The 27,739-nt window shown below is 34.7% G+C and overlaps 1 protein-coding gene across 2 annotated transcripts in view; it reads right to left on the reverse strand.

The window, feature by feature from the left end:
• LOC138708010 (uncharacterized) overlaps positions 1-27,739 on the reverse strand; it is an 85,178-nt gene that overhangs the window by 48,883 nt on the left and 8,556 nt on the right. The window contains exon 1 of one of the 2 annotated variants that reach the window (XM_069838118.1): positions 8,302-8,620. The exons of the other annotated variant lie outside the window; for it this stretch is intronic. The gene's annotated coding sequence lies outside the window, so the exon portion shown is untranslated. Of the gene's footprint in view, positions 1-8,301; positions 8,621-27,739 lie in introns of those variants that run through there. 2 annotated transcript variants of the gene reach the window in all.

Consider the following 27,739-nt stretch of genomic DNA (forward strand, 5'->3'; position numbering starts at 1 on the left):
ATCGTTTGATACTTATCTCTACATTCTAATGCATCTTTTAGTCTTAACCCCACTTCTTGAAAGCCCCCAGTAACCTAACCTAAACTAACCTAACCTAATTTAACCTAACCCTACTTGTTATTAATGTAGCAATCGAGAGGTATAGGATGCAACACTAGGGAAAGGCATCATATCTATTGTAACTCGTCCTGCACCTCTCGCATGATGTGTTGATAATTATTAAAGAAGTGAGATGTGCCTTCTTTAGTGTAGTTTTTTTTTCTGGACAATCTGCCTTTCTCCTCTGCAATTACCAACATAGCATGATAGAACTCCAGAATGCATTACTATACTAGGAACATGGTCTGTTTCCCTAGCACTGTGTCCCGGACCTGTCTAGTGCCTTATAACATGTAAGGAAAGGAGCTGCAACAGTGATTTATATATACAGGTAACTACTAAATGATTTTCATGTTGAAAGTGTTTGTAGTTCCAAACTAAACACGCGTTTTTTAACCATAATCTCACTAGAGGTTTTGATTTATCTAGAGAAAATCAAAACTCTAGTGGAATATAATTAACTATTACACGATTAGAAGAGAATATATAAAGATTAGAAAAAATAAAGTACTCTAATACAATAAAATATTAACTGACTTGCTAAAATTCTACTTCACTAATGTGAGATTCACCAAAACGTTTGAACGGAGTCGCCATTTTCAGTTCACTACCTATGCGGTAAACAAATGACGATCGCAAAGCATGTTTTAGGCCTATAGTACCGTAAATAATTTGCAGTTTGAAATGTTGGCAAACAAAGAAACAAATGGTAGGGAGGTGATGAAAACAGAAGAAAGTATATAAAGATTAGTAGAAATAAAGTACTCTAATACAATAAAACAGGTATTAATTGAATTGCTACGATTTTATTTCACTAATGTTAACTTCACAAAAACGTTTGAACGGAGCCGCCATGTTCAGTTGACTATGTGGGAAACAAATAACGATCGCAAAGCATGTTTTATAGAACCGTAAAGAATTTGCAATTTGAAATGTTGGCAAACAAAGAAGCAAATGCTAGGGAAGTTATAAAATTGTAGTGATAAATAGTAATGACTGGTTGAAACACGTCCTTTCGTACCGTTTTATTGGTCAAAAGTAGTAGGTCTATAACGTATAAAATTGTAATAGTCATTATAATAATATTACAAAGCCAGCGAAACAAAAGAAAAAATGTGCCTTCTTCAGTGTAGCTCTTCTTGAGAATTACCGAACTACTCCTTTATAAATTTGACCTTAAAACGGGCCTGAGGATTTTGAGGAAATAGGGTGAATCTTCCATTGCAGAGGTTGCTATTGAAGGCGACTTTGATAGAATGTTCAGCTCATAATCTCTGACATTCGCTTCTATTCTGCTCACAGTTGACAAAGAAGCAGGTGGTCGATTTTCATAAGTTTTATTAAAAAGTGTGCATACCTCTTGTTGTGTACGTTTTCTGGCACCAAATCCGTCATCACAATCTGTTCTCTCATTTTCTGTTAATAACTGCTTGTTTATGTTAATTTTATTAATAAAATTGCTTTCAGAACACGAACACTAACAAAATGTAACAAGAACAAAATTGTTACCATTGCAACCACTCTCATATTGGTTCTGTATAAAACAAATAAAGTAATGCATAAAAATATTTTCTTTCAAATGATATAAAAGTAAGGTGTAACTTAAGAGTGTTCTCGAAGACGTCATAACTCGTACAGTAGTCACAAAAATATTTTGTTTCATTAAAAATATTTGTTACCGGTACGTTCTGAAAGCAAGTTCTGACGTATCTGAGCTTTGTCCAAAATCCCCCCACTAAATTTTTATTGTAATTATGAGTTAAATATATATATATACAAGGTGAACCCTAGGTAATGTTATTAATTTCAGTGGATAATTCTTTGAGATATATTTGAAAGAAAAAATTTACTGTTAAATTTACAACTTGTTTACTATGTTAGCGTTTTAGGAAAATACCTGGTAATTTCCTAAAAAAAGTTAACACACTAAAGAAGTTATAATATTAATCAGTGATTGTATAAGTGTTAAACAATGAAAAAAGTTTAATACATTTTTACTCGTTTTTACTTCCTTTTCGAGATAAAAATTATGTTATATTAAACATTTCGTAGCGTGTTTTCAGAAATCCATTGATTTAACTCAGTCGATTTAAGAGCGCAGTGTATTATGATAATAGATGCTTGAAGTAATTTCAGGTTTGTCCCTTAAATGTGCAGAAATCTATTCAGAACAAATATAGCATTGTAAAATTGCTTTGCAGAACGAAAAGTTAACTTACATTTGTTCGGATAAAATTTCTGCACATTTAAAAGACAAAACTTGCTTTATTTCAATAATGTATTATCATAATACACTACTGTCTTAAATTGACTGAGTATATTAGGAATTGATTCAATAGCTTTCCCAAAATACAATTTGAAATATTTCATATAAAATAACTTTTTACTCGAAAAGAAAGGGAAAACGAGCAAAATTCTATTAATCTTTTTTGTTTGAAATATATCGAAGGAAAATCTCCTGAAATTAAAGACATTGCTTACGGTTCACTCTGAACATTGTATAATTATACTTTTATTCTTATTATTTGTATATGTTTTGTGTTTTATATTCAGAAGGGAATAAAATGTTTTCTCAAAAGCTCTTAGGCTTACTACACTGCAAACAAAAATATTTGATCTTTGTGGTCTCTGATTCGTCTGAAGTAGGGGAGAGTTGGGTAGTATCGGACATCGGGTAATATCGAACAGTGCGTTTCTTTCATTTACCACCATATGGTAGTACCTGAATGACATGGTTACGTTTCTGTTTGCGACATCACAGAAACGTAACCGTGTCATTCAGGTACTATCATCGTATGGTAAATGAAAGAAACACACTGTCCGATATTACCCGATGTCCGATACTACCCAACTCTCCCCCAATTATTCTTGATAATTTTGACTCCGCTCTAAAATCTTAGGAAATTTAATAAATTCTTGCCGTCCTGAATCTCTTTTATCGAACAATTGTCGCTCTTCCAGGTATCATTCTAAAATTTAATGTCAATAAAATGTGCATATTTGTTACGTCAATGTATACAAACTCGTTGTGCGTATGTAGGCCTACCTGAACGGGCTATAATGGAAAGAAAAAATGCGTAACTTAGACTTATGTAGACTTCACAACCGGAATTCGTAAATCACGTTCCACATTTTCAGAACCATCTCCACTACGAATGAATTCCAATATCATGTCGACTCCCTTATGCTCCATGTAACACGTGATTGCGCACCACTATACTGTGTATAGGCCCTGTACGAGGGTTGGGGCATAAGTCATAGCAACTATTTTTGTAGGAATTCGAATGTGGGTGTAAAATGTGAAATAAGTTATACAGATGAAAGGACAAGGAATGGGGGAAAGGTGCGGACATTTCACAACACGCCAACATTTTGCTCCTTATGTTTATTACGTCCGCTGCCATAACATTACAGGGTTCCTGTGCCAGAATCATTACAGCACACCTACCCATTCTAAAGGCCCTCAAAGTAGCTACCCAACTCGCGACTGTCCGGTACGTAAAGGCATTATTCCCGACAGCTTCTACCAACTCTCTGTGGCATTCTCTGGCATACCTCCCACGGAGAACGACTATTTTATATACGAGCGTTGTTCAACACGGGTTACACCCATCCTGCACGGCGCTAAACTGACAACTGATTTAACATTTCTCTCTGTTCTATTTCAGACAAGCACAGAACAGTGGCGGTTATTCAAGTGAAGTACATGAAGGCCACCTTCACCCCTTTTTTCGTGCTTTAATAAAATATATTTTATCAAGAAATTAAAATAAAATGAATTCTTCACTAAACCATATTTTGCTCTATTTTTTAATATCTTGTTCGGCGTAATCCGCTCAGTTAACGTTCACTGCAGTACTTCACACGAACCCCTCACCAGTCAGGCCACGTGGCTAGCAGACCAGCTGAAGGTCCGAATGAGGCTTTCCTTTTCGCCTTCAGTAAACACACCCGGTTGCCATGACAACGAGTTGCTTACTATGAATTACTGGTCCCTTTTGCGAGGCTATTATGAGGGTCTGTGGAGCAGGCATTCATCTCCTTTCTCTATTCTTGAAAGACAGAATCTCTCTCTCGTCCAAACATTGGATCAGGGTGGCAAACTGTAATATTTTGCAACTAAATAAGAAAACATAAAATATTCTGTAAAGAAGTTAAATATTGTTTAAATTTAGTATATAAGGTATATATTTTGGTATTTTTTAACGTTAGCACCTCTTGAATATATTATTTTTGTATGGATTTTGAAATAATTTGAGTACCCTGTAATAAAGAAAGTTGGCATAACATTTGAAACTACGTTGTACATTTAACCCGCGCTGACCAATGATTTCGCTTTACGTATTCTTTGTTGTGACAAGTGCAGCGAAGTGTGAAGGTGTTACTACGTGTATTAATGCGATGAAAACATGAATCCGTTAAACGATTTAGTGTGTAATCTTTTGGAGACACCGTTCTCTCGTTGGTGTGCAGAAGATAAGCAAGATATTTTAAAATACCGCAGAACAACAAGTCACATTAATATAACTACGAAAAAAGTGAAAAGTGGTGGTCGGTCATACAATATTCAGTTTCAAGATTCGTGGTATGCCGATTGCAACTGGTTATGTGGGAGTCACTATAACGAGAAGTTATATTGTTGGCCTTGTCTTCTTCTGGGGAACAAGAAACCCGCTTGGAATTCAACTGGATTTTGCGATTTCAGAAATGTCACTCGCGGTCTTTACAGCCATGCAGATTCAGCTGAACACATTAAATGTATTTTGCAATTAAAGGCACTGCAGAAGAACATGAACACCATTGCGGATGCACTAAAGGAAAGTTATAGGTTATACGTAAGTCAATTTAATGAAAACGTACGTTTAAATAGACTGGTAATGCACACCACAATCGATACGGTATTGTTTCTAAGCAAGCAGGAGTTGGCTTTTCGCTGTCATGATGAGAGTATTTCGTCACAGAACAGGGGGAATTTCAAAGAATTATTGGCTCTCATTTCATTGGCCCTATGAAAATTAGAAATCACTATGAAAAAATTAGGCCTGTTCTTTCTGGGAAATCTAAAACGATTCAAAATGAAATAATTGATTGTATTTCTGAATGCATCAATGAACTTGTAAGAGATGAAATTACTAGTGCCCCTTTCTTTTCCGTTCAAGTGTAAGTTTTCTGTTCAACAGAATACTGCTTTGATTTAATCGTAGCTGCTTGATTTTACTGGAGAGGTAAGCTTATATTGGAAGTTGCATGTTCCGAAGTTGATTTAAAATATGAAAACAGTTTACGATTATGATTGTGATTTTGAATTTTGTTATGGGTCCTATTTCTTGTGTACTCTTTTAATTTGATGTGTTGTATAAAATGTGTTAGATTTTGTCTTTTTTATGTCATGTGGACTTGTGGTTGTTTTATTATATTGTGGTATGTATTGTGTGGAAGTTTTGTTGGGACAGTGAATTCTTCGGTATTAAAGGGACGTAGCTTCCGAAAATGTTGAAAATTTGTTTATTTTACATGCTGTGCTTTTCATAAAACTTAAGAAAATGGTGAATATATTACATTAATTCAATATGCCCATCGTATAGGTTACAAAAGCATTCGCGACGTCACGGGTATATAACGATTCCAGGAAATTACCTAGAATTCTATTGACCTTCACCTAATTTATCCGGCACGAGCCGCCACTGGCACAGAACCATCTTGTGTTGTGGACACACACTATGATGCACGGTTCCATTTGATATATGACATTTTGTGACACAACTTCATAACTTAGAAAAAAAATATATATAGCCTATAACCTACATATATACAGAGTGATTCACTAGGATTTTCCGCCACTTACGGAGCTTATTTCCGAAGTCATTCTGAGCAAAAAATGTCGTGTAAATATGTGTAATATTCTCAATATTTTCAGAGTTATACACTAATTTGAATTTGTTTATAAAATACCATTATTCTTCAGTTCTAAAGGTAAAAGAATATTACAGATAAAGAATGAACTATTCAGGAGTATAATTTTTTTAATTACCTAGTATTCTGAAACTAAAAATATTATTTGTATTTCATAGTTGTTTCGTACAGAATTTGTTTTCGATTTTTTACAAAAAAATTACATTTTTCTTCCGAATTTATCACAACAATTATTACAATCACGCCACGCTTGTAAATTCTTTAAGACTATACATTAGGATGCATAATTAAACTGTAAACAATCAACTTCCTAAAGTCGTATGATTTGTAACAATTTTGGTGACAAGTGGATAAGAATGATGTAATTTTTAGTTAAAAATTGAAAAAAAAAAAAAAAAAAAAAAAATCTGTACGAAGCAATTAGCACACTTTTAGCTTGAGAACATTAGCCAATTAAATAAATGATACTTCAGAATAGCTCATACTCTATGTGTCACTTAAGCTTTTACGTAATACTACACTCCTAAATTATTTTGTTTGCTATGCTGCCGTCATGCTACGTCGAGACAGGAGACGCCTAGCGGATGAAGCGGTAAACATCCCAACAACATGACATATGTCCAGCTCATTCGAACCACCGTTCATTATTTTTACATTTTTCTTCTGAACTGCGTTTTGTGCAATAAGCATTGCTTTAAAATAGCGAACTTTCCATATATAGTGCAATAAAAAGTTAAATGTGTTGTCAAAATGATAAAATTGTGAAAAATTCGTTTACAGTGGCGCGAACATACTGAATCTTCAATGTGGGCACTAGGCCTAACTAAAATCACGAGTTTATCGCTGTAGGACTATATAAGTCACAGAAGCCAGTGAAGCAAAAAAAAAAAACGAAAAGTATTAGTGCCTCCAAAAAGAATAGCTTTTCTAAAAAAATTAATAGGCCTAATAATAATAATAATAATAATAATAATAATAATATTGATTAGTGCAATATGTAGCTAATCGACAATATATGCAATTCAGGGGGAAAGTAACTAGTCGCCCTACCACATTAGGCCTATCTCCTGGCGTAGTTGTCTCATAAGTGTTGTCTTGTTGGTATCATTTGTGAGGTTAAGATCTGTTTTCGGACAGTTGACTAAACAATAATAATAATAATAATAATAATAATAATAATAATAATAATAATAATGCCTTAATAGTAACCAATGTAATAACAAAATTCCAGAAGTTGAAACTTGGTGTGAAACGTGGCAATGCGACACTACGATTGAGCTACCTGACGCCATCTTGTAATATGACACATAATGCAAAGTATTATCACAGATTTTTAGCACTATCAAAAAGTTAAAATTCATAGCTGCAAGGACAAAATTTTGTCTGTGACTTTAATGAGTAATTAGTATGATTAGGCCTGGAATAATATCAATTATATCCATGTTATTATTTTTATTTTATTGTGTTATTTTTATTTTACGACGCTGTATCAACATATCAGGTTATTTAGCGTCTGAATGAAATGAAGGTGATAATGCCGGTGAAATGAGTCCGGGGTCCAGCACCGAAAGTTACCCAGCATTTGCTCGTATTGGGTTGAGGGAAAACCCCGGAAGAAACCTCAACCAGGTAACTTGCCCCGACCGGGGTTCGAACCCGGGCCACCTCGTTTTGCGGCCAGACGCGCTGATCGTTACTCCACAGGTGTGGACTCTTCCATGTTATGGAATGCAGATTGATAGGCCTATATCACGAATTGTCCAAAAGCACTAAATATTAAGATGCATGTAGGACTACTGCATAACCATGAAATTAATGAAAATCAAATTAATTTCAATTAGGCCTATTTATCTGTTAAATGTGTATCACCTTGCATGGGCAATGTAATTTTGGCCTTTGAATTGTTTAGAAACTATGTGAAAACAAAGCAAATGTTATGCTTCACTGCACAACAAAGTATTCTTAGCCACAAAACAAATGAAGACTATACCTACGTTAATACTTGTGTATTTAGGCCCGAATTAGATTTAGATAACAGTTTCGCTTGCAATACCACAAATGTATTCTACCATTAAAAATGACGACGCGGGAATATCTTACAGCAGAGCATTATGCCGCTGTTATTTCCAATAATTGACAATGGAATTTCAACTAGTCGTAATATAAATATGTTTAAAATGCTCTTAAAGAACCAGAAAAGTTAACAATAAATCCCACAAATACTCATTACAAAAACTCTAGAAGTAAACTCCTGGAAAACAAGAGCCAATTGCTAGAAATTCTACCCACCTCAAAATGGCTGACCACACAGTTACAACCAGGCTTGCCAACACTTTCGTTACGCGTTTGCAAGTTGCAAGTTTAAATCTTACGCCTACACTTTCACACTGCACTACCCGCTTCCCTATAACCAGCAACCATTTGCATTTGAATGTGTTAATAAAGGAAAACGAGAATGGTCGTAATCTCAATATCAGTAATATAGTCGAAACAAAGAAATTAACGATATATCTAAAAACCAATTCCTACATCACTTCTTCAAACTAATTAACAGCAAGAAAGCGAACACTCGCGTAACACATCTTTCCTCGACAAGAACCGGAAACGAAATGAATCACTCATATGGCGGCTAGTGATGGGTCGTTCGCGAACGAACTGATTCTTTTGAACGACTCTCTCCTTCGAGCTAGTAACGAGCTACCTCGCTCGTTGAGAGCTGGTCGTTCGCGAGGCACTTCCAGACCGCGCCATACGCGAGTAGCGGACGGATGTGAAACTAATATTACGCGGCTTTCTATCAGCTGATGTTTGTGTAGAAAAATATACGTAACGTTTATGTTGCAGGCTTTGTTTTTTCATCTATTTTGTTTAACATAATACGATTGTCCCTGTTATCCTTCTGATTCCTTATGTCATAGATGAGACTATTAGTCTATTGATAGTTTCGATATGTTACGCAACCAGCTCTTGAACGACGTCGTTCGCGAGCTGTCTAGCCTCTCGTGAACGAACGAGCTGGCAGCCAGCTCGCGAACGAAAGAGCTGGCAACCAGCTGGCGAACGAAGGACCTGTCAACCAGCTCGTGAACGAATTGACTCTTTTGAACGACTCTCTCTTGGGAGCGCAAGCTGACGAGCTAGCTCGCGCCTAAGAGCCGGTTGGACCCATCACTAAATTGGCGGCAAGTGACCATTCAAATGACGGTTGGTATTTGTTTGCCATAACCGTTCTTCTTAACGGCTTGAGTTATTAGAAAATGAAAACAAATATTAAACGTATTAAAGTAGAAATTATTATTGTATTGCTCATTTTTTAAAGCGTGCGATTTACATTTTTATATAGGCAATAATTTAAATTTTCGTACTATAGTTACCTATTAGTCTACCTTTTCCAGACAACTTCCACAGCCAAGTTCCTACTTGATTAGTCAGAAGATATATAGGTCTATGCCTAGCTTATATAACATGTAGGCTACATTTTAATTTCTATACAGGCCTACGTATCCTACGCGTATATTAATGTAATAAAATATGCATAAATAGTTTAATTAAAACGAATTTATATTATTTTATATTTCAGAAAATATGTGATTATTAAAGTTGCAAATTTGATCATTCAGTTATTTTATTTGACCTTGTTCTGCAGATTAAGTAATTTTTAATAATTTCAAATTTATTTAACTTATAACAAAAATACAATGTAATTTCCAGACGAAAGTAAAAGAACGTCGGCAAAATGTTTGTAAATTCCACATGGTATTATAAGCTAATTAGAATTCAACAATATTACATGCAGTTTTATTAATTTTATAATATGTGAAGTGACGTCAGCTTAGACTTAAAACTTAGCAAGAATATATAATAGAATATAATTATATTTTCTTTATTTAATGTAGTAGGCCTATACAATTTCATTGCGTACATACAAATGCTATTGAATTTTATATTTCGACCAGGTTATTGACTAAAAAATTAAATGTGTAACTGCCATTTAGAATGACGTAATATGGACCCTAACACTGTATCTCAGAAACTCTTAATCGAAGTGTAAATGATGAAATATTTGCGTAAGTTATAACATGTATTTTAACACAATTTAGCCCTACCTTATAAAATTGGGTCTACACCCTGCTAAGCTGCAAAACACCAAAAGTCAGTCGATTTCATGATTCTAATCTGTTTCAATTCACTATTAAGTAGTGTATAAAGAATTTAATTTAAAGAGATTGCAGTATTTCCCTTCCGAAAATATGAATAACTTATACAGGTTTAAAAATAATGTATCTCTCCCAATAATAAGAATTTATTTTAAAGATTGTAGGTTAATATAAGTAATTAGGCCTATATACATTGTCTATTATTGTGTATTGTTATTCCATTCTGATATTAATTGTCTAATATAATTGTGTACCATTAGCAAAACTTGGTATATCCGTATGTGCTTAGTAAGCACTGCTTACTCTATGCATATGGCAGTAGGCTAATAATAATAATAATAATAATAATAATAATAATAATAATAATAATAATAGTAATAATAATAGCAATAACTCTTAATTAGTAATGCTATGACACATGAAATTAAATGTTTCGATATTAATTGCCACTGGTGAAATAAGAGGAAATAGCTCAAAGTAACACATTCAAATTTTGTGAAATAATGTTAAGCCTCTTTAACACGTCACACTACAAGGAACTGAAAATTAAACACTAACCAACCCTTTGTATTCATAAACTTATAATTCAGTCTAAAAGGTGGTGTTCTAGTCCTACAGATACAGATCAACCTTGGCCTATTTTTAAAATCGATTATTACTGTTAACTATTTTATTTATTTTTTAACTTTGAAATTATTAATTAAATAACCCTTTTTTTTCTTTGGTTCTACAGCCGGGTTCCAGCCTTGACCGCCCCAACGATACTTTTCCATGTCCTTCGATCTAACACCTTTGTTTTCCATCCTCTAACACCTGCTGCTATTATATCCTTCTCCACTTCATCCAGCCATCTTAGCTGAGGTCTCCCTACTTTTCTGGTGCCAAAAGGTATAGTGAGAGTCAATTTCTTGCAAGGATAATTTTCATCCTTCCTACAGATATGGCCCAGCCACCTGACTCTCCTAGCTTTAATTTCTCTGCAAACATCTGGTTCTTTAAAAAGTTGGTATAATTCAAAGTTATATCTTTTCCTCCAACTGCCCTCATCATTTACTGGTCCGTATATCGTCCTCAGAACATTTCTCTCAAATATACTCAGCCTAAAATTGTCGGCACTGCCAACTGCCCAGGTTTCAGATCCATAAAGCAAGACTGGTCTTATTAATGTTTTATATAATTTGCTCTTAGTGCTGAGGCTGATATCATGTGATCTTAACTGTTTTTGGAGTCCATAATAGCATCTGTTTGCTGTGAGGAATCTATGTTGGATTTCTGCACTCACATTATTATCTGAGGTGACTAGTGAACCTAGGTACTTAAATTCAGTTACTTTTTCAAACTTGTATCCTCCTACTTCAGGATACTCCATTTCTGATGGATTTATTGATACCTCCATATACTTGGTTTTACCCTCATTTACTTTGAGGCCCATTTGTTGTGCTGCAGCATCTAGGTTGATGAATACATCTTTGATGGCTCTTTCTGATCTCCCAACAATGTCAGTATCATCAGCATAAGCCAATATTTACACCGAATTGTGGAATATTGTACCCCTCCTTTCAATTCCTGAGCTTCGGATAACCTTTTCCAAAGCAATATTGAACAACAGACATGCAAGTGCGTCACATTGTCTAAGGCCCTTCTGTGTATAGAAAGGTTCTGAAAGTCTTGCCTGTAGTTTAACTCCTCAATTAACCCTAGTTAGGGTTGATCTTGTCAGGGCAACAGGCTTCGTAGGAATTCCAAGCTCCTCCATGGCATCAAACAACTTCTCCCTGTTAATACTATCGTATGCTGCCTTATAATCTATGAACAGGTGGTACGTATTAATCTTATACTCTCGAGTCTTTTGAAATATTTGTCGTACTGCATGTATCTGATCAGAGGTTGATTTCCCCTCTCGAAAGCCACACTGATAGTTTCCTATAATTCTTTCAGCATGTGGTAATATCCTCCTATATAGGACATTTGAAAAGATCTTATATCCTATATTTAACAGCGTGATCCCTCTATAATTTGAACACTCTAGGGGGGTCTCCCTTCTTATATATTGGGCAGATCAGACCCTCTTCCCATTCTTTCGGAAGGCATTCTGTTTCCCAAATACGGCAGATAATTGTGTGAAGTTTATGAAGGAGGACTGTTTTTGGTATCTTTATCATTTCTGCCTTTATGCCATCGGCACCCGGTGCTTTACTATTCTTCAACTTGTCAATGGCCATATCTACCTCTTCAATTGTGGGCAGATCTTCCTCTCTTCTTTGGATTATACTAGTTTCTGTAGTCATCATAGTGCAAATATAATTAAATAACCTACCGAGAAATAAATATGACATATCCATCAGGTGTGCATGCACTGGCAGTACTTTTAATAGGCCTAGCAGTAGCCTAATAGTAATAATTTATTTATTTATTTATTATTATTTATTATTAATATTTGTGTGCTGAACAACAGCCAGAGGCCAATTATAGTTCAGCACAATACACAAACAGAAGATACAAAGGTGCAAAACAAAAATAAATAATATCTTAAATAACAAAAACATACATGAATACAATTGAGTACAAACAGTAAAAACTAATAATAAAAACGAAACTAAACCTTAAAAGGATCTAAATTGTGCCCATGCAAATTGGCATATTTTATGCATCTACAGACTGGAGAAAGTGATTTTGAATTTCGGTTATAAAATTTTTTTTGAAATCTTAAACCTTTTGTAGGAATACGAAGGCTGATATTGTTTATGATAGACTCACAATCAATATCACCCTTGATAACTTTGCAAAAAAAATTGATAATCAAGATTTAGACGTCTAGCATAAAGGCTACAACAGTTAAAATATTTACAGGTAATATCATAGTTGAAGTCAGAGGAATTGGGTATATATCGAAAAGCACATAAGGAAATAAATTTTCTTTGAATATTTTCCAATTTAACCGAATCGGTTGAAGTAATGGAATTCCAGGCTACAGATGCATATTCAAGTTTAGAGCGAACCAAAGTAAAGTATAGAATTAATAGTGACTCAGGAGTAGAAAAAGAATAGGTTATAGACCTTATTAAACCAAGCATTCTTATTGAATGATTATAAATGTATTGAACATGATCGTGAAAGTATAATTTAGAATCGAGTAGTACACCAAGATCTTTTATAGAATTTTTCCTAATAATACAGGCGTTATTAAGAGAATAATTAAATTTTATGGAAGTAGTTTTTCGAGAGTACGAAATGACAAAAGTTTTTGTTTCATTAATTTTCATTCCATTAATGTCAGACCAAAGTTCAATGGAGTTAATATCATTTTGAAGAGTTTGGCAATCGGCAGAACTATTTATTGAGCGAAAGATTTTGAGATCATCAGCAAATAATAGGTAGTTTGAACTTATTCTTTTACATATGTCATCAATAAATAATAAAAATAATAGAGGGCCCAATGTAGATCCTTGGGGAACTCCACATAAACAATTAAATGGGTCCGAGAGAGAATCACTAAGACGAACACAACATTGTCTATTAGTTAAATAGTTTTCAAACCAGCTCACGTAGTTAGAAGAGAGACCAAAGTTTTTAAATTTATTTATCAGAATATTGTGAGGTACAACATCAAACGCTTTGCTAAAGTCGATATAAATTGAGTCAATTTGACCTTGGGTTTCAACAACAGGCATAACAAGATTAAGGTAGGATACTAAGTTTGTAGTTGTTGATTTACCTTTAGTAAAACCATGTTGTGCTGAATTAATTTTATTCTTAACATAAAATGAAACATGTTTGTGGATTATTTTTTCAAAAATTTTTTAGAAATTGTTTAATATTGAAATAGGTCTATAATTGGAAACAACATTTTCTTTACCATTCTTAAAGATAGGAATAACGGATGCTTCTTTCCAAAGCACAGGGTATGTACCGGTTAATAAACTTAAATTAAAGATAAAGGTTAAAACGGGTATTAGAATATTAGAACATCCCTTAATAATAAAATTAGGAATGCCATCAGTGCCCTTTGATTTATTAGGTTTAAGCTTTTTTTATGGCTAATGAAACGTCTTCAACTGTAATTTTAGGTAAGGATAAGAAGTCAGTAGAATTATACTCCAACAAACAGAGATTAGAATTAGGCTGTTTTTGAATCGATTTGAATTGATTAGCAAATGCATTAGCAATTTCTTGCTGATCAGTAATGTGAATCCCATTTATTAATAATTCGGTGGGATAATTATTGGATTTACGAAAAGATTCTACGTATTTCCAAAATGTATTAGGTTCATTCTTCAAATTTTCATCAATGGATTGTAACCATTTAAATTTGTCAGATTTAATCATAGCTTTAACTTGTTTTCTGTAATTGGAAAAAATTTGATAATGGTGATCAGTTTTGAATTTCTTAAAATTTCTATGTGCTTTGTTCTTTTTCCTAATAAGTATACGCAAGGTATTTGAAAACCATTTAGGATAGTGCGATTTTTTTACGAAAGTGACAGGAACAGCAAGAGAAATAGCTTTGTTCATAATCTGGGATAACGCGTTAGCAGCAACGTTAACATCAGTAGTTTGATATATGGAATTCCAATCATGATTGTATAGAGTGGAATAGAGTTTCAAGTAATCACCTTGAGAATAGTTTATGAAGGTACTAGATTGGCAGTGATCAGGTAGCGACAAATACACTTCAAGATTAATGGAGATAGATGGATGATAAGAATCCTCCAAAACTAGAGAATGATTGGCTAGTTTTACTGTACTATTAATAATATTAGTAAAGACAAGATCAAGTAGATTTTTACTTGAGACAGTAAAATTAATTTGGTTTAATCCCAGATGGCAAGACGAGGAATATAAATCATTGGACTTAATTTTAGAGTAGTAATGAATATCATTAAGATTAAAACCAGTTGACCAATCCATACCAGGACAATTGAAATCACCAATAATTACTATTCTAAAATTATGAGTATCAAGGTTTTTTTCAAGAAAATTGAGGTAAGATTTTAAGTGATTATGACCGAAATCATGTGGGAAGTAATGATTTCCAATTAATAAATTAATACCATCAGCCATTTTAATTTCAATCGAAACACATTCATTAATAATTTCTAAATCATATCGCCGACAGGTAAAAGGTAACTGGTTGTTAATCGCTGTTAGGACACCCCCACCTCTTTTTTATTGGTGTCCTCATACGTTCTGTCTGCTCGAAACACAGTATAATTGTTAGGGAATAAGTTTGTATTTAATACTGATTCAGATAACTATGTTTCAGTAAGACAGATAATGATATCATTATTACTTACTACATTTTGAAAAATTTCATCAATTTTTGTATTAAGACCACGAACATTTTGGTAAAATATCTCAAGATGATTATTAGAACTGTGCATTGAGAGTTAGAGAATAATATTAAGAGGCATTAACCCTAGAATCAACTGAAGTACCTGGTGGAGCAAAATGCTGCTCAGATTTAAGTTTACCAAAAAAGGGTGCAATGAGGCATCCCGCAGGCCAAACATCAGAATTATTAATTAACTCGAAATCCCTCTCATCAACTGAGATATGAAAAGAGGAATACGACTGGTATTTTGTTTTCAATTTAGTTATTTCGAGAGACCTTAATTTACGTTGATGAAAGAGTGAATCCTTAATGTTATTCTCGCTTACATTAGGACTAAATCTAGAAACAAAAAGAGATTTGGTTCTGATTCTCTCTGGAGCCATTTCTAAGTTGCTATTAGTTAGAGTGCCAACTTTAGGATCTCGTTTCTTAAATTTTTTGCGAGTGACAGTTTGAAAACCATCAGAGTCTACGTTATTTGATAACGCAACAGTGCTATCGTCTGTGCGTACGACAGCAGAGATTACCTCATTACTGTTATGATGAGTAAGAGCAAATGAAGTACTCGGTGCTGACTTCGCATGATTGCGAGAATTAACAGTGTCAGACAAAACACTACTGTAGGATTTAGTAACCGGGTGAACAGTGGACTGTTGACCCAATTTAGGGACAATCTGATCAGGCTTACAAGGACAGGAATTTTTTACCAAAATCTCGGCCATTTGTAATTTGAGGGCAGTATTCTCGCTCTTTAATTCACCCATTTCTTTTTCAAGATTTTTAACATGCTCCAGAATAACTGTTAAAGTATCTAGAATGGGTTCACTATTCAATCGTACCGTCTCTATTTGTACAGAGAGAGATTCCTTACTTTGTAAATTAGGTAGTTCAAGTTCCCTAGTAGGCGAGATGATCTTCTTATCGGTCTTCTTGGTCGGTTTCACAGGAGTGTTATCACCATGAACCGCCTTCGCAGCACTGGTACACTCATCACACTTGAAGGAGGAAATGCCTCCCTTCATGAAAAAATCGTATTCCACTTCACTCATATTTAAACAGTCAAGATGAAATCTTAGGCCACAAGGCCCAACACACTTTTGGAACATTTGTCTGCCGAAGAAAGCAGCGCTACATTTAGAACATGTATCTTTACTAGGCGGCATTGTACGCAGTTAACTAAGCGCCTTAAATGAGGACACAGACGAATGTAGTAACAACTAAACACTGTGAAAACAGCGGAGCTACACAAAAAGTCGACTGCTCTTCATGACGACTAGAAGCCGAATGAATAATAACAATAAAAATAAAAATAATAATAATAATAATAATAATAATAATAATAATAATAATAATAATAATAAATGATGATGACAGTAATAATGAAACATAAAACTTGAATAACAGATTAAAGATCCCTTCTTTCAAACCAACATTAATAGTCTGAATTCACGGAGCGATCCGGAGAGAAAGGAGCTCAAAATGAGTTACTGAGGGTGCAATGGTACCTAAATTATAGGCCTTTATGCTTAGTTCTTAAGTTTCTAATTTAACTCCTTGCTACTTCAGTAAAGTATTTTTCTCCTACACATAAAGTTCGCCCTATTTTTTTTTAATTAGGTATTAACATAAGCTCTACGAAGTGTTTGTTTTGATTTAGTTACTTTTAAATTTTGAGAGTAGTAATGGATTAGTCTGCCGTTAGGAAAACATAAAAATATTCATCTGATTTGAATGAATGTTTCGAATACAGTCAATAATATTATTAATTAAAATAAAATACAATAAAACTATAGTAATGATAATTAAAATTATGTTACCTCAAGCCCGTACTAATAACTTAGAGATTAGCTGAAAGCGTCCTTCCTAAAAAGAGCACTATGTTTATCCAATACACCCCTTCACGCCTTATATATGAACTGACAAGAGGGAAGTTCTACCTGGCAGAACTCCTTCCGAAGCTGCTGCTTCCAGCCACTCCAGCGTACTAACTCTTGCAAGAACTCCAGCAGAAGGAAGTGAGCATATGGGAGGAGTTCTACACCGACGAGCACAGAATACATAGAGTAGACACTAGTATTTTAATACCTCTGGACGGAGTGAAGCCGCTCTGATGAATCTGACGCCATCTTGTTGCTACCAAAACATTGCAAAATAGCTACTACGTTATAGAAGTTCTTATGGTAATAGGAACCCCATACATCCGTAATTTCCTGGAGAAGTCACAGTTTCTTTTTTGTTTTGTAACACAGAATCGCTAAGCACGTATTTTTAGTAAAAATTGGAAACTGTCATTGATAAATCACATAACTTACATACAACTTATTTAATTTGATAGCTCTTTAAAATGCGGCATGGTATTAAATAGTTTGGAAGGCTAAAAAAAACACTTTGACCTTATTTTACCACTAATCCAATAAAAATCCTAACCTACAATAATTACTTTCATAGGTTGATCCATTTGTTTAGAGTTAATAATGCAACTGGTCCCTTGATGCACATTATCATTATTTTCTTTTTGCCAGAACTTCATATAGATGTCCCGGTTTTGTATAGAGAAAATAGAATCTCCTTCACAAAAAAAAAAAAAAAAATAGGATCTTCGGTAAAATTGTTTGGTGTAACATTTTTTTTATTGTCAAGTTCATTATCTACAAAATATAACATGTTACCATAGTTATTGCATTATTATTGATGTTTGCGAATGAAAATAACGTATGAAATAAAAGCTTTCACAAATATTGAAATTAATTTCTACTGCTGGTTGCAATTCTTTCTATTAGTACCTATGCAAAATAAAATATATTATTGTGACAGCGACGTGAGATTCGAACTCACGACCAGCAGAAGGAAGTGCAAGGTCGGCCGGCGCGGAGGTTGCGCGCGCATCTGCTTCCTGTGGCATGTGCTATGGTGGGGAGAAAGGGGAAAGAGCGACTGCGGCAGAGAGGAGAGATATCCGGATGATTCGAGAGTGGAATCTTTCGCGAAATCTCGAGAAACTATAGTTTGGTTATAAAAGACAACGCGCAAGTGAACGCAGTCAGTCAGTCAGTCAGTCAGTAAGGCAGTGTTGTTAAAGTCAGTGGAGAGCAAGCCAGACAGTCTTGTGTAGCAGTGAAGCCAGCTTCGAGACCAGAGCGCGACTTGAGTTGTGTCCGTAACTGTGGAGCCTGAAGCCCGAAGTTCGAGTGCAGTGGACCGCAGTTGGGGGACCTGAGTTCGAAGTGCAGCGGATCGTCTCTGAAGGTCTGGGGTTCGAGATTCTGTGAACGCGAGTGACTGAGCTAGAAGAACTAGCCAAGACAAACGATCTGTGAACTGAGAACTGACAGTTCTGTGTTGTAAATAGTGCTTTGTGAATATTAGTTAAATTAACAGTTCATTGTTGTTCGTAATAGTTCAAGTAATTTGTCATTGTCGTTTGTGGAGTGCAATAACGAACGCTGTGTTGCTGTGCGGAGAGCAAATCCCATTGTTGCCGAGAGCGTTTAATGTGAACTGTAGAAAGGAATTATTATTGTCGTAAGAATAAAATTACATTGTTGTTCAGTAATAAAATTTACACTATAGGGGAGAGTTGCGTAATTTGTACCATTGCCTAAATTGTACCACCGTCTTGAAAATTAGTTCCTTGATAAGTGTTGTCATCTACGTCAAACATTGTGAATTACATCTACAAACATGCCATTTTATGAGAGACGAAGCCTGTGGGTTGTGTTGTGCAGACATGAAGTGAAAAAACTTGTTTTAGGCAGTTTCAATCTAGTTTTTGCGCTACCTGGCTACAACAATTACTTCCGAAAGGTAAGTGGAAGTCCACAATGCTATATATTATTTCAAACTACATTTATATATTGTAATTGTCATTAAGTTACAGACTTCTGTTAGAAACCGTTAAGCAGCAATAATTTAACAAAGATAACATGGCTAGGTTGCGTATTTTGTACCGGCTTCAGTTTCCTATAATGTACTGGTACAAGTCAGGAACTTTCATTATAAATGTTTGAAATTATAGTGACGTATGAAGAAAAGCATACCTAATTTAAATCAGCAATTATAATTTATTAACTTCTAATCATTTCAATATGAATATAATGCTGTAATTTTTATTTTTAGGAAATAAAACACATTCAATTCTGAATTTAAAATAGCCATATCAGACGTTTATTACAAATAATAAAAATTACTGTGACACAAAAATAGCAGAAACACACTAAATTATGCCTTTAGAATTTAATAGAGTAATTTCCACATTTCATGTTCTGACGTTTTTAAGTTTCTTCCTTTGTAACAAATTATAATTGCATTTTACATTAATTCCAGAATGGCAAAAATCTTGCTGTTGCTGCATATATGAATGGCGATCATGGAATAAATGAATGTGCCCGAATGTGCAATGTGCCTAAGCCTACAATACTAAAACATGCGAAAAACAAAAACGTAATTGCTAATGGAGATGTGAAATTGTTTGGAAGAACCACAGTATTTTCGGCATAAATTGAAAATGAACTTGAAAATCACATTCTAAAGTTTGAATAAATGGTGTTTGGATTAACTCCAACAGATGTTAGGAAACTTGCTTTTGATATAGCTCAGGGAAATAAGTAAACTTTTCTTTTTAGGAAAATCCTCCCAACATACCAGGAATTAAGACGTCGCTATTGAAATAATTCAACATTTGTCAATTAAAATTAGAAAAAATATAATGTGTAAAATGGTACAAATAAGGCAACTCTCCCCTAAAGGAATAAATAAAATCGAATGTAACACACCCACCTGTATCGGTAGTAGGATCGTTTTGGCGGAAGTATAACGTCATCTTCAGTTACTTCGTTTTGAATGTTATTTATTAATTAATAATATAATCGTTTCCAGTTTAGCCTAATAGGCCTAATAGTTCCACAGTACTGTATATGTAATGTAATATTTATAAAGTGAATGTGGCAAGGCTAGCGGTAATGACTTTGGAATGATTTATTTCTGTAAATCAATATCATCTCGAGTTTTTGTAATATGTATTCTGTGCTCGTTCTACACGAGCGGCGCCATGTTCAACGAGTGGGCACAGGGAGACTTCGAGTTGAGGCACATAATGATTAGACTTTCTGTGCACGGGACAAGGCTTTCATGAACCACGCCCCGATTGCAGGTGCAAAAGGTGTGGGGAACTCTGCGAGCGATGCCACGTACTGAGGTGCAACTTGTGGATGGACTCACTAGGGACATTCTGTACGGATGAGAGATAGAAAGTTTTAACATGCATTCAGTGATGGTTGCGATTCTTAAAAAGAACTATAAGTTAACTCTTGTACATTGTGGACTTTTCCGTATGTTATTAATAACTTAGGGATTCAGTAAGTTTCGTATTGAGAAAGCACCTACTCGTGGACCTCAGATGTATCTAAATTATGTTAACGTAATTTTAAGATTTATATAAAAAGTTTAAATTTAAAATACCAACTAGAATTTAACCAGCCCCTATTTTGAGAAAGATCAATCTAATAAAAGTATTTCTTTCCTACAGGATCTACCTACTTAAAAATTGTGTATTAACATAAACCGTAAGATTATATGTGGTTTATTTAGTCCCATTTTAACTTTTAAACTGGTCAATGACTTTGTCTACTGTTAAGGATATATAGGCTACTGTCGTTTGTGCACCTGTGCGAAAAATATTCATTCATTCGTAGTGTTCTGCCCAAGAGCACAAGTCCTTCACAAAAAACTAACATTCTTTAATCTCTCCTATATTCCGCCTTCCTCTTAGTCCAAATATCTTAATGTTGTCCACACCTGTAGAGTAACGGTTAGCGCGTCTGGCCGCGAAACCAGGTGGCCCGGGTTCGATTCCCGGTCGGGGCAAGTTACCTGGTTGAGGTTTTTCCGGGTTTACCCTCAACCCAATATGAGTAAATGCTGGGTAGCTTTCCGTGCTGGACGCCGGACTCATTTCACTGGCATTATCACCTGCATCTCATTCAGACGCTAAATAACCTAAGACGTTGATAAAGCGTCGTAAAATAACCTACTAAAATAAAAAAATGTTAATGTTGTCTGTCATCTGATATCTTCTTCTGACACGAACATTTCCTCCGTTTACAATTCCTTCCAGTGCATCCTTCAATAGGCAGTTTCTTCACAGTCAGTGACCCAGGCAATTTCTTTTTTTCTTGCTGATCACCTTCAGCTTTATTCTTCATTCAACCACTCTTTTTACTGTAACACAGCTTCATTTCTTATCCTATCTGTCCTTTAGGTACGCTCCATTGTTCACCATATCCTCATTTCAAATGCTTCTAGCCGTTTCTCTGTACTTTATCGTAGTCTAATGTCCATGTTTCTACCCCCATAGAATGCCACACTCCACACGTAGTACTTTACCAGTTTCTTCCTTAGTTTCTTTTCCAGATGTCCACAGATGATGATCATTTTTGTATTAAGAGAACCTTTTCCATTGCTAAGCTCCTTTTAACTTCCTAGCACCAGCTCATGTAGGCTAAGTTACGACCATCAATTATAATTAGTAAAGCGATTCAATAGCCTATATTTCGATGTCAACAAAGCATTCAGTGAGTTTCCGCATAACATTTTGTGAGTTGAAAGCTATAGGTAGGACTTTCTGTAAGTTATGTTAAAATAAGTGAAATAGAGCTCCTTTTACTTCGAGCCGATATTAACCCATTTATGCCCAGATTATTTTTTGTTAATTTTTGTTTCACATATATTAAGTGAGTCAGAGGGACGTTGTAAGCATGAGGAACTATGAAAATACTGATTTTGTTACTTCGGTAAAAATTTATGGGGTGGGTCGATAACGACCCATTAGGCACTTCCTCGAGAATTTGTTCATTATAATGTTTTGATGATTTCTAGTTTTATTTATGCTTTTCCGTAGTATGCAACTTGTTAAATTTAAAAGTAATGTATAAACAAACCATATTAAAACTCATACGATTTTTTTTTAATATTTATTGAATAGTAATTATAATTTCCCTGAGAGCTACATTCACATTCACATGTATTTTACATTCACAAATCTGAAAGGAAACCTTGTACTGGAAGAAATAAATAATCTGAAACACAATAAATTATGGTTCATGACATAAGGTCCACATCTGTGAGTAATGGTTAGCGTGTCTGGCCGCGAAACCAGGTTGCCCGGGTTCGAATCCTGGTCGGAGCAAGTTACCTGGTTGAGGTTTTTTTTTCCGGGTTTTTCCCTGAACCCAATATGAGCAAATGCTGGGTAACTATCGGTGCTGGACCCCGGACACTTTTCACCGACATTATCACCTTCATCTCATTCAGACAATAAATAATATGAGATGTTGGTACAGCGTCGTAATATAACCTACTAAAAATACATGAAATACCGGTAAGTCCTTAGTTCTACACATGATATGGTGCATCTCTGACATGCTTTTACATTGCCACAAATCTTGTATCGCCATCTTTGTCGTTGGGCTATAGTGCCCACAGTGATCCTTTCTCCGATGTTCTTTGATGGTATCGAAGGAATGAACTCGTCTTCCACTTTTTGAAGAAGTGTCATATTTTAGTCTTGCGTTATTTTGTGGCCGAAGGCGAGTGCATCCAAAGATTTTCCATATGATCGATTGACTGAGAAGCCAAGCATTGTTCATGCACACATCTAATAACCACGAAAGTAATGGTATGTGCCATTTTTTCCATGTATATCAGAAGTTTAGTATGTACTCCACTCATATTGCAATTACATTTACGGAAAACATAAGGCAGACGAACTTTGATTTCCTCTTCTTGTAAAGGGGCTACTTCATGTTCGATAGACGTGATGCTCACCTTTATTTTTTTCTCGCTTTTTTCTACGTGTCGGCGGTGAGGAATTCTCAATTTCATTGCTGATAAGATCTGAATCTTTTCTAATATCGGTGCCCCCTTCCTCATTATAAGGCTGAACAATGTCTGGTAGCTCTGTCACTAACTCTGCTGCGGCTTGTAGTTGAGCTCGGTTGGAGTCCTTGCAATTGTCTTCTCCAGAATCTGTATCCGTTATCCTCAGGCAGACCAATGAATGTATCTGCCCCGTATTTTGGGATTTCGGAAGAATCAGATCTCTCCAATTATTGTAGAATTTAGATTACTGTCAGACCAGTGAGTCTGAAAAGAGGGAATAATTATGATTATGGAAATTGTTATGAAGAATCTCAGTTTTCAGATGGGACCAGTAGGGAACTCTCATGAAGATAATAAAAAGACAAAACGGGGTCATTCTGATTGTTATTCACACTCGGCTCTCATAGGTGCCGCTAGTGCCGAGAATTATGAACTACTTAGTTCGTCGATGGCTATCCAGAGTGCATCCCAAGCAATGAGATATAACATTACACAAATAAAACAATGTTGTAAACGAAAGCGGTAATAAGCCTGAGATATTCTGAGAAGTGCTATCAGAATTATCATTCCCAAAAGCACTCCTAATCCTTACACAAACTTCTATTGAGGTAGTTGTTCGTCAAAACATCGCTCAAAGGAAAACAATAAGAAAACAAAATGATTTCGTTATCGACCCACACTAAATTCTAAGCCCTACTGTACAGCAAATAGCGTAAATATTGACAAAAACATACACGATACATATTCTCCTGAATCTTCTTGGCAGGAAACACTGATCGTTAATAAAATTCACGGATTGAGAAGAGTTTTTACTCACTTTTTCTTCTCCAAGGCAGACGGTAGTTGCGTCATATTTATTCGGCAAGTTCCCGCGCAATAATGACGTGGTCTGTTGGTTTTCTGCGTGTTCCACAAGTGCATTGTACCTTTGTGCATCTAAGAAAAATAGATACGTTGTGTTGCCTAGACTAATTCGCGTTGAAAATAATTTTAATCAATGGGTCGAAAACGACCCACCTGGGCATAAATGGGTTTAGTCTACTCACTGAAATGTTACTCGATAGAGAACCTCGAATTAAGCTACTGGGGACTTTAGAAGTAGGCTATTTGAATTACCATAGCTAAATTTTAAACTAGTGTATTTTAAAGAGTTTGTTTTCAGAATACTAAACACACATTGCAGAATTCCTTTTTTGCAGTAATAATATGGAATTCAGTAAAAAAATTAAATTCTATTTCCCGTTGAAAAAAGGTGTCTATTTTAAATAGTCCTATGAAAAGAACTAGCCCATAGACGCTAACTATTGTTATATCGTGCTCAAGATATATCAAGATGCTGATAGTAATAAAAAGTAATGCTAGAACAAGCCCTTTTAAACCCTTGCAGTCGATTCCAATACCATAAGTATAGCATATTCAGTAAGGTTCAAAATAAATTATAGTCTTATTTATTTTAACTCGTATTAATTGTCACTAATGAAACCAGGTGGATAACAGATAACGCTGGAATCAATGTTAATTATTTCACCATAATTTAAAACTCCGAAGCTTTTGACGAAATCGTCTACTCCTAGCAAGAAATTATGCCTATCACACGTGCACACATAACAATGATAGGCCCTGATAATACTGTAATAATTGAATTTAAAATTATTTATTGAATACATAATAGTCTAACTATTGTTTATTTAGTTTCTATCACTGAAATCTTTAGTCTAATAAATTTGCCGGTAATGTTATTTCTAGGGGTGTAAATTATTCTGGAAGACGTTTAATACATCCAAAATCATCACAACGCTCGCGAAATCACTCGCAAAAATGCAATGGATCATAATGTACGGATATAGTCTTGCTATAACAATGCCGTTTATGTTTCATTGTTGTGAACTCTGTGCGAGAGACATTTTAATACATAGAAAATCAACTGTAATACTTCGGGAATCGCTCAGAAAGTACATAAATTCTCTTCATTAAAATATATCAGTAGGCCTAATTTTAAATAGATAATTCACCTGAAGTAATAAATAATCATTTGAATGAATTTTTGTTTAATAATCTTACGAGTCTTGCCAATAAACTACTCATCAATAGATTTAACTTAATTTCCTTGGCCCACACTAAAACAAATTCCGGTGATTCTCCAGAAGAACTGTACCACAAGAGGCACATTTTACTTGGTCCTCTTGTAGAGTAATAATAAATGATAAGTTCCTTTGCTCTACTAATTCTCTGGACCTCTGGCGGCTGCGGTACAGTTTATGTAGAGAATTACTCAATCTTGGTCAATATCTTATAGCCTACATCAACACAAAAGTGTATTTAAAAATACAGGCGTCTTTATCAATTAGGACTATATTATTAGGCATATTCTTTAGTTGTTAGGAATTCTGAGAGACTTACCATATATTATTGTGATTTTGTGTGTATTAAAACGTATCTCAGAATTAAACCCCTAAAATGCTAACATTACAATAATAGGTACCGTACTAATAGCATTTATGTTATTTTGCCTAATTTTGTGTTTCTGAATGATTTTTCATGTACTAGTCCGACTGTGTAGCCTATATATAGACCTACTGGTATTGAAACGTTTCCTAATATTTTCACCCATAGGTCTAATAAAGTAAGATTGCCAAGTTACCTAACCTCAACAAAATAAGGAGTATCCAGTAGGGGTGTCCGCATTTGTCATGAATAATTCTAGCATTAATAATGATAATCTCTCTGACTGAGGTTCTGGCTGATAGGCCTATGTAGGTCTACAGATAGGGCCTACGGAAGTAAAATTTGATGGTCTTGTTTATTCCACATGCGAAGTGAGTTGTAAGCGAAACCTATAAAGTAAGGAAGCTCCAAATTTTATTTCCGTATCTCTAGGCCTACATACTTTATCAGGCAGCACATGTCACTTGATAGACTACGTGTCAAAGGAAGAACAATTGTTCGTGTACATCTTAAGTCTGATTAGGGAAATATTGCACTAGTCAGAGATATATACAATGAAGGGGGAAAATAACTGGCCACCATACCACATAATCTCGTGGCTTAGTTTCCTTATGAGTGATGCCTTATTTGTGTCCCTTATGGGGTACCAACATGACTTGGGACAGTGGAGTAAGCAATAATAATAATAATAATAATAATAATAATAATAATAATAATAATAATAATAATAAGTACCTAAACCAAAATCCAAATTGTGAATTGTTACCACAAAAGATATCTTACTAACTCTGGCCATTATTTCATTTCATTTCATACCAGTAAAATTAATTTGACATGTAAATTCATGACATTTACAGAGTTATTTAATCCAATAGGCTATATAGGTCTACCTCATATTTAAATTTTAATATTGAGACAATCAGACTTAATACATTGGCTCCAGTCTTCATTATCCTCGTCAGGATATTATACTAGCTTAATAAAACAAATCCTGACACTTGATAAGCAAAATTAGTTCCCTTTTCATTTTAGATTCTTATATGGCAATGGTTCACTATCTTTCCTTTAGGCATCATCATCATCATCATCATCATCATCATCATCATCAGTGCTATAATTATTTATAAGAAATGAAGACGTACAGTACCTCAATAATATCCCATATTTTGATAAGAGTAGAAAACTTCACTCATTATATAGAAGTAAACTACACAAAATAACAGTTACACTAATATGCAACAATTCTCTGTGGGAGAGAAAGAAACAACATTTTTGCTAGTCTTCACAATATTCCTTAAAGCAATAGAAGGTAATTCTCCAGGACGAATTCTTTCCTAGTATTGCGTCCTTACTGTTATATGTAGGCCTGCAGTAACAATTAGTTATAGGCCTATGGTTTGGTGCTCTAGTATTTCTCTGGACCGCTCACGGCAGTGGTACAGCTAATGGAGAGAATTACACAAAATCCTGGTGACCATGATATTAGGCTACTTTAAAGATACATTTCACAATATACAAAAATTGGTTGAATAGTTAGTTACCCTGTAATTAGGATAGTATGGAGGACAGTAGACCTGTACTGTTGTCATTCTCTACACAAAAACATGCAAATTCGGGAAGAAAGCTTAAAAGAAAAGTGGATGAGTGAAAACAAAATGTTCGGAAAAACTCGGAGATCAAGAGAAATGAGGCACCCAGAAGCAAAGTAATATAATTAAGTGACATTTTTTTAAAAAGTGAGATAAGCATATATTCTAAATCATTAACGTCACTTCTGTTCAATGAAAAAGTAATATAAGTGCAGTTCCAGTCAGTGCTGCTCCATGTTGCCTTACACTTGTATTACAATGCATACAGAGTTGTGACTGAGAGGCAAACTAATACAAGTGCGTTGTTTACATATTGTTTTTGCGTTTCT

This window comes from Periplaneta americana, chromosome 10 (assembly GCF_040183065.1).
Source record: "Periplaneta americana isolate PAMFEO1 chromosome 10, P.americana_PAMFEO1_priV1, whole genome shotgun sequence".
Lineage (NCBI taxonomy): Eukaryota > Metazoa > Arthropoda > Insecta > Blattodea > Blattidae > Periplaneta > Periplaneta americana.